We start from the raw sequence: 8,971 nt of genomic DNA, 5'->3' as shown, positions 1-8,971 counted from the left end.
TCGGGCTCCGAAACTCCGTGGAAACTCGCGCTCGTTGCCGAGGTTTAACGAGCAATTGGCAGCCAGTATAAACGGGCTAAACATCAGGGACGAGGTTGAACTCGGAGTCTCTAAGAGTTCCGTTCGGTACGTGAGCACGTCGCCAGAGGGTTGGATCGGCCGCGGAAACAAGATGGGGGCTCGGTCAAGGGGGTTGGTCAGCTTGAAGGGTGGTGGGTGGTGGTAGCCAGTGGTCAGCACACTTGGCCGACCCTACTTCGCTAACTAGTTTAATGATATATGTTGAGCTACAAGCGCCTTGATTAATCGTTAACTAATGTTGGACCTCGTAGTGCACCACCACCACCACCGCCAACGCCGCCGCCCGTTGCCACTACCACTATCACGGGCCAGCAGTAGCGGTAGCAACATCGTGCCCCGCCGGAGAGAGGCTGGCAGGGAGCTATGACGAGGACGAGAGGAGACGGAGAAAGGTCTACGGCCACCGCAGCAGTCCTTACCCTCGTCGGATCCACGGGACCCAGGCTCGAACGTGGCCAAACAGAAATCTAATCTCATTCAACGTGTAATTTGATTTACGACTCCGGCAGCTCGCGACCCGCTCGAGCACCGCAAGGAAAAAACGCATCGGCAGCCGGGACGAAAGAATCGTCGGAGCCGACGATTCGACGACGCAATTTCCCGGAGTGTGTCCATCGTCCTTAGGGGGCGGAGGTGGGCGCCGGCTCCGCAGGGCCACTACCGGCCGTACGCAAATTTACGTCTCGCGAGAGACGTCCCGAAACCCCTTCAGCCTTCCTCGAATTGAATTAACTCGGCGTCTTCCCCCGGCCGCTATTCCTGAGCTCCGCACGTGGAACATTGGTCATCCCTAATTCGCTTATGGCCCTCGATCAATTAAGTCGTCGGCCATTCGCGCAAATCCCGATGACCCTTCCAGACATCGCTGCGTCTGTTCCGAACACCACCAAGACACCGTGTTGCGCCGTGACCACACGCAAACGCATTCGATACGTAACATACCGATTAGCAATGAACAACAGCCAACCCTTTAAATGGCTATGTTGCCATGAGTCATGCGTTACGGGCATTTACGCTGCGAGCTGAAACGGTGCTGCCGTGTGGCAGATTTTATCGTAGGTTTCGATGACCTTGCCGCTAAAGAAGTGAGGAAAATTAAACCGAATATGGGAGAATTTTTTCTACAGATTATTTTGGTCATTCATTTCGGGATGGGAAAGTTGTTGAATTATAATTTGTCTGTTGTTCGATGAGATTAATAATCTAGGGAATGAACAAGGAATTAATTGAATAGTCTAATTCTAATTGATAAAGAAACTGTAAAATTTGCTTAAAATTGTAAAAAGTTGAACAACGTCGCGGAAACTTACACAAAATTATATGAAATTGTAGAAAGTTGCATAAAATTGTATAAAATTGTATAAAATTGTACAGAATTGTATAGAATTGTATAAAATTGTATAAAACTGTATAAAATTGTATAAAATTGTATAAACTTGTATAAAATTGTATAGAATTGTATAGAATTGTATAGAATTGTATAGAATTGTATAAAACTGTATAAAACTGTATAAAACTGTATAAATTTGTATAAAATTGTATAAAATTGTATAAAATTGTATAAAATTGTATAAAATTGTATAAAATTGTATAAAATTGTATAAAACTGTATAAATTTGTATAAAATTGTATAAAATTGTATAAAATTGTATAAAATTGTATAAAATTGTATAAAATTGTATAAAATTGTATAAAATTGTATAGAATTGTATAAAATTGTATAAAATTGTATAAAATTGTATAAAATTGTAAAAAATTGTAAAAAATTGTATAAAATTGTATAAAACTGTATAAAACTGTTCAAAATTGTATAAAACTGTATAAAATCGTATAAAATTCAGTGAAAGCGTATAAACTGACATAAAGTTATACAAAATTTTGGAAAATCTGACGGAACTGTAAGCAGAGAGAGCTGTCCAAAATTGAACGATACCCTCTGAAGTTCAACGCATCGCTTAAAACATTTTGCGCGAAGCATCGAGTAAGAAAGGTCCACGACAAAATAGTACAAAATTCCATCGCTGTACGCCAAGTGTAAAATTCCGCGAGCCACCCAGTGCCAATGTAAAACCGAATAAATCGGCCGAAAATAAAAGTCGCGGAGACCGCGGCACCGAAATTTAGCCAGAACACGCAGCCGTCCGCAACACTCGGTAAATACATATTACATACATCGCCGAATCCATCCGGAAACATGCGGAGGAATTCAAATGAGATCGTGCAAGAAGAACAGTTTTATCAATTACCGGTCGGCGAAGATAGCCATGGTCAAACGGAATCCCGGCGGAGGAAATTGCCGGTGGTGCGGCGGTGTAGGGTATCGAACGGAAAATTGAGAGGTAGATGCCCGTGAAAGGAGGCAGGCATTCGAGCAACGCGTCGCAAGCGTCCAGATCGTATTCGATTAATGCGGCGAACGTCGATCATAATGTGGGACTGGGTGCACGAATATGGCGAACGTATCGCGCGGCTTTGGACGGCGAGCTGTGCTGCGAAAGGGGGAGTGCCGGAGAGGGTGGCTCAGGGATGCAAGACACCGTGAAATTACCAGCAGAATCTCCCATCCCCCGTGGCTGGGTGGCTGGGTGGAACGGACTCTGTCCACTCCGCGCCCTTGGACCACCGTCCAGCCGGGTATTTGTCTTGTCTCCTTGTTTATGAGATTCAACATTGTTATTTGGCACCGCACCGGAGAGTTCTCGGTGCCGTGCGGCCGCTAGTTTCCGGGGAGTTTCCTACTTTAAAAGGCTCTGCCCTGGTGTGCGATTGCGACCCGTGACTTATCCGCGGCTCTTCCTGTTTCACGATTGTCTTTAATCAAGCCCGGAGAAACGGCGACCGCGGCAAGGACACGGAAATTTAACCACCAAGAAACGTAAAACTCTCAACTTTTCTGCTTGGCGTAACGAGACCGTATTAAGTCGACGGCGGCCCGACGGCAGCCCGACGGCCGCCTCCGGGGAACGGGGCTTAAGGGTAATCTGGATCGCTAGAATCATTTCTTGATTATGATTATTCTGATTGGCTGCCGCCGACTTGCTGGATCCGGTCCACTGGACAACGTCTGCGCGCTTCTGTCAGACGTTGTGTCTGCTTTCACAAAGATTCCGCTGTGTATTCTGACAAGAATTAATGCGACCCGTACTTGTTAACACTTGCCCAGCAAGGCTGGAGACTATTTTGTTCCACAGTATACAGGGTGGTCCAGTAACTCGAGATAATTCTGTGGGATTATATAAAAGTGAACAACATTGTTCATACTTGTAAAAATTTATATGAAAATGTACAAATTTCTCATAGAATCGTAAAAATGTCGAAGAGAACTGTACAAAATCGTACAAAATTCTGTGAAAGTACGTAAACCAACGTCAAATTGTATCAAAATCTTTTTAATCGATCAAGATTGTACAAAATTCTGTGAGACTACATAAAATTGAACAAAGTTGCACATACTTGCATCAACTTATATAGAAATGTACAAAGTCTGAAATTCCAAAAAATCATACAAAACTATATAAAATATATAAAATGACACAAGGTCGTATCGTATTTCTAAAAATCATACGGAATCGAATCCATATAAAATGATAAAAGATTCTCCGAAATGAAACGTATACCACAGAACGCTTAAAAACTACAAAAAAAAAAAAAATTCGTTAGTTTTTCGGTACGTTCGCGACGATTCCAGGAACCGCAGCGTCCCGCTGGCGAAACGGCCGTTGAATCCGCTGGGCTGACCCAGTCACTTGATTCACGGCTGGCCGTGGTATCGGAATAAGAAGCAAAAAGTCGGGGAATCGTAAAAAATTGAATGGTCGAGTTTATCAAAAGGAAGGAGAAGGGCCGGTCTCCGCGATATAATCGCGGCATTTAAATTATTTAATAACGGCCGCGCGCGCCACCGTGGAATTCTGTGCGCGGCATTATCGTTAGGGCAGGCCGCATTTTCAATTAAATATATCTGCCGCAATCGCGACGCCTTATCGTGAGCGTAATACGTTCTCGATTGCGCGGCGACCATCGAACTGGTTCGGACAATGGCGCCATATACGGCCAAGCGAATTGCAATCACGTTTCCCGCGGTGCTTAGCGTTACTCCTCGCAAGATACTGTTTTAAATCAGTCGAGATAATGTTATCCGGCTTATGTTCCGCCTAATCGTCGAATTATCTCGGCTCCCGGCCGGCTAAGCCCTGCCCGGACGAGCTTCTTTTCTCGCTCGGCATTAGAATAAACAAAGGCAACAGCCGCGATAGAAGACGCTGATATCAGAACACTTCGGCGGCAGTGGCTGCCGGTTGGAAAAAGAGGGACCGCGATGCGGAAAAAAGACCAGACTCGTTACAGACAAAGTCCCCGTATAACGTGATACTACTGCGACAAGGTTTCACTCTAACTGGATTAGTGAACTCAAACGGATAAACAAACCAGATTACTTACCGGCGCAGTTTAATAACGGCTTGATGCGGGCTAGGTTTAATAATGCCGCTGATTATTCGCTGAACCTCCGGCCTGCATGCTACATTTACTTCTTTATCCCGCATTCCATCATTTTACCTTCACTCATTTCATTAATTTACTCCGTTTTTTTTCCACGCCTACTCGCGCTCCGGTTCGTTTCTTTTGCGACTCATTGCCCTCGATTCCCTGTTTCCCGGATTACTTAGCGACCCCTTTGTACTCACGACCACGATTGACATCGTTCGTCGGAATTGTTGCTGTTTGGATGTTTGTTCGATGACTCGACGTTAAATCGTCCGAGATTTTTGTTTTCGTTTGTCTACTTAGATTTTGATTAACCCTTAACCGATTGTCCTTAATCATTGCCGGTTATCGCTTCAGTAAATATTGCATATTTCCGAGTTAGTAAGTGCAAGCAAATTTAATTTTATCGATGTGCATTGCAAACTTGATCGGTTAAATAGATCACGCGAATATTCAAATGATTAATTAAGGATGCGTCGTCGATGCAGGTCTTGGCGTTAGACGTGCTCAGATTTTATCAACGTAGCGAAACCTTCGGCAAGATAAAGACGCGTCCGTTCTTTTTTCCCTTACGTAATCGCATAAAGATCTACGGTGAATCAATGAAATGTACCAATTGGTTTGTAAAGAAATAAACTGACGTTAACGAGCAGACTGTCTACTATTACGTAAAATAAAAATTGTCTGCTTCAACCGGACGATTAATTAACGAATTGGACGAACTGACACAACTAATGCTTCTGCTAGACCAGCGCGTTTCACGAGCGAATTAACATTATCACTTGAATTCGTTATAAATGCGCGCAGTCTGCTGACGATATTAATCTTCGTACCGTTTAATTGATTATACATTACGCGGAGTATTCGACATAGATAGTTAAGTTGACATTGCCCGATGATGTGTGTGATATCGGAAAAAGTAATTCAGGGATGCGATTCTTTGGATTCGAGATTCTCACGATGATCGTGTAATTGATCACCGCCAGCGCCGACCTATTCGAGGAGGCTCATGCTTCTAATAACCATTTTCCGAGTAGATTCTTAGAATCTCGTTAAGAAACGATCTGTAGTTAAGTGAGACTGGCTCGTGCATTAGCGACCACGGGCCCCACGGTCGACTGATTATACCGAATTATGTCCGCGGAGATTGTGACGCGCGTAATCAGCATAAATGGTAGAAAATATATCGGCGGGCAATTTCATCTAATGAAATATACGGGATCCTGATGAGTATATTACACGATTTATCTTTACAAAATATCTACTTTCACGAACATTCCGATCTCGACTTCGATTAAACTTGAATTAAGTTTCGAAGCGACTGGATGGAAGATTAAACTTCGCTAAAAATCGAATCTAAGTTGAATTATCGTGACGGAGAATCAGTTTAATTATTATTGACCTCGCTTATTTCTCCGCTCCAATAATTAAACGTGTGTGTTCGGGAGCGTTAAATATTACAAATTTGTCACTAATTGATACCAGTGGGAACAATGCAAATATCTTACTTTCTCGAGTAGATTTTATTTTACTTTTTCGAGCATTATTTAGTTAATTAATGCTACCAGCAACACGGTCAATATTTTGCTTCTTCCATCCTTCGTGCACAACTGTGCGTTCTGAGGCTAAAGAGTATCGTTGAATGAATTATGCAATCCTGTTTATAATTGATACTAACCTATTATTGTGTATTTTGTCTAAAATCAATGGTCGAAAGAAAAGCCTCGCAATTAGCTCCGTTTCAATTTCTTTTATACAACAGTGCGCTAGTAATTTAAAAAATGTACCTGTAAGTAAATCACCATGGTTCTTACGTTCGATAAAACCGACGTTATTGCTAGCTCAATATACGATAAAAATATTCGTCTACGAAAACATTGTGCAAGAAAACGACTTCCTCCGAAACGAATCCTCAAACGAAGAATCTCGTATCAAGCTCTGCTTCACTTTCTTCCACATAACAGTACATAATGACCAGATAATGTACCTCTAAAAAGAAGTCCTGTAAGTCAATTCGATAAAGTTCGCATGATCATTAGCCCAACATTTCTTAAAAATATGCATCAACCAGTACATCGTCCAAGAAAATGAATTCCTCCGAAACGATCGCGCGTTTTCCATCACAAACAAAGCATCAATTAAAAACGACACACAAAGAGTTCTTACAATCGTTGCTCGAACACTTCCAAAACCAATTCAATTATTAGACTGCGGATCTTTATGCAAAATAAAAAGTTTCTTCACGAACGACGAGAAATAAAAATTCAGTAGAAGATTGTTTCCTGTTTCAATAATTTAAGTAGAATAACAATAACGCGTCAATGTCAAGGTTATGTCAAAATATATCTCAAAATCCTCCGATATCTTTCCTGCTTCGTATCTCCCCGTATTTCCTTCTCGCAACAGCCACAAATGCGTCAAATCCGCGGTCTGCCGACTATTATAATTCAGTTAATCGTTACCCGAGCAGATACGAAAAAGTTTCATGGTCCCCCATGACCGGCTGAGACGGTCCGCAGATTGACCGGTAGTGACAGCCGCGGCCGGTAGAATTTCCGTGGACGGTTGGTGTCGGTCGGGTCGGTTCCGCGACGGGAGCGTGGCCCTCAAAGAGCGTCGGCAATTAATTTTACAAGGGTGCAAAAAGGAAGGCGAAAAAGCCCGGGAAGCGGGCCGGCCCGTGGGCCGCTGTGTCGGCGTCGCGTCGGCGGCGTCGACGACGGAGGTGGTGGTGATGGTGGTGGTGGTGGTGGTAGTGGTGATGGTGGTGGTGGCAGTGGCAGTGGCAGTGGCAGTGGCAGTGGCAGTGGCGGCGGCAGTGTCCGCGGTCGGTCCTCCCGCGACGACGGGGGTTTTTATCTGCGCGAGTTGTCAGGCCAACGAGTTCTGCCTCGTTGCCTGGCCACTGGCGTATAATGTCCACCGTCAATATAAGCTGTCGGATGCTTTTTCCTAAATTGACAGATTTTCAATTTAATCAAGTTCCAATCTAATGGAAAAATGCCCGATCTATCCGCGAGGATGTATGCACATGTACGCGTATATAAGCGCGCCCACGCCGCCACGGACAGGACGGACATATACGGGTACACACATACACGGTTACACATACACGTACACACACATACACACACACACACACACACACAGCCATGGGGTACATGCGCGTCCATATGTGTGCGCGACCGGGTCTCTATCTATACGTACATACGCCGGGACCGAGTCTGAATGTACGGCGAACGTGGCGGAGGGGCCAGATTGAAATAATACTTTTATGTTTAATCGCAATCGAGGAGTCCGCTCGAGCGATTGTGCGGAGCCGCACGCCGATCTCCGAGATTAATCTATTGATAAACATTCCATCACTCCGGGAATAGCAAGCGGGAGAAATAGACGAGCCGTCGGCCGACGGGATATCACCCTTCTTCCTCCCCGCCGACGTTCATCTATCGCTCTTTCACTCTATTCTCACCCTCTTTGTCTTCCACCCCTCCCTCCGCCCGTTACCCTCTCTTTCTCTCCCGATCCGCACCTTTTTTATTGTAGGTTTTCGTCGACGTCGTTCTGCCTGCCTTGCTTTCACGGACGCCGTTTGCCGACCGTCCTGCTCTTCCACCTCTCTCACTTTCTCTTTCTCTCTCTCTCCTACCCTCTTTCTTTTACTCTCTCAGGCTCCCTCTCTCTCGCTTTCTCGTTTTTTCTTTTTTCTATTAGCTGAGTAAACCTTTCGCGAGTGGCAAGTATGATCGCGCGTCATAAAATCGGAGATTTTCCGTTCCATAAAGCGGCGCGCCTCGGTCTTCCCCTCTCTCCGATCGGCCTCTGCGCCGAAATGTTTTATGAATTTTCGAGTTTGAATGGTTACGGCGGGAACGAGATTGATTTCCGATTAGTCTCGGACGATTAGGGTTGCCGGGTAGTGAATACGCGGCGGAATATAATAGGCGCTCGATACCGGTGCATACGAAAGACGAGTGGCGTTCTGTTCTACAATTGGTGAATCGCGGCGCTGACGTCGATTACAGCAATCACCAGTCGGAAGGAGCATAGTGTCTTCCTATTATGGCCGCGGGGAGGGGGCTGCTGGATGTTGTGCCAGTCCACGGACACTGTCATTAGCGGGCTACGGATCTTTCTGCATTCCTGCCAATGAAAGTCTCCGGACAATGCGAAACGATGCTGCGAAGCTTTTTCGAAGGTCGATGGAATTTTCAGGTATCGCGGCTACGTTGCAGTTTTTGGAAAACCGTTGCACTTTCGAGAACGATTCTTTTGAACTCTAGCATTGAATTTTTTGTGGCTTTTGAATTCTTCGAAGTTTTAGCTTTGCATCTTTTTAAGTTTTAGCTTTGCATTTTTGTAAGTTTTAGCTTTGCATTTTTGTAAGTTTTAACTTTGCACTTTT

The 8,971-nt window shown here is 44.5% G+C and overlaps 1 protein-coding gene across 10 annotated transcripts in view; it reads right to left on the bottom strand.

The window, feature by feature from the left end:
* The window catches only part of pdm3 (POU-domain protein pdm3), a 334,644-nt gene that overhangs the window by 283,890 nt on the left and 41,783 nt on the right, over window positions 1-8,971 (bottom strand). The gene's annotated exons all lie outside the window — the stretch shown is intronic.

This window comes from Megalopta genalis, chromosome 4, assembly GCF_051020955.1.
Source record: "Megalopta genalis isolate 19385.01 chromosome 4, iyMegGena1_principal, whole genome shotgun sequence".
Classification (NCBI taxonomy): domain Eukaryota; kingdom Metazoa; phylum Arthropoda; class Insecta; order Hymenoptera; family Halictidae; genus Megalopta; species Megalopta genalis.
Note: the sequence above shows the minus strand (reverse complement) of the source record. Positions and strands in the feature narration are given on the sequence as shown.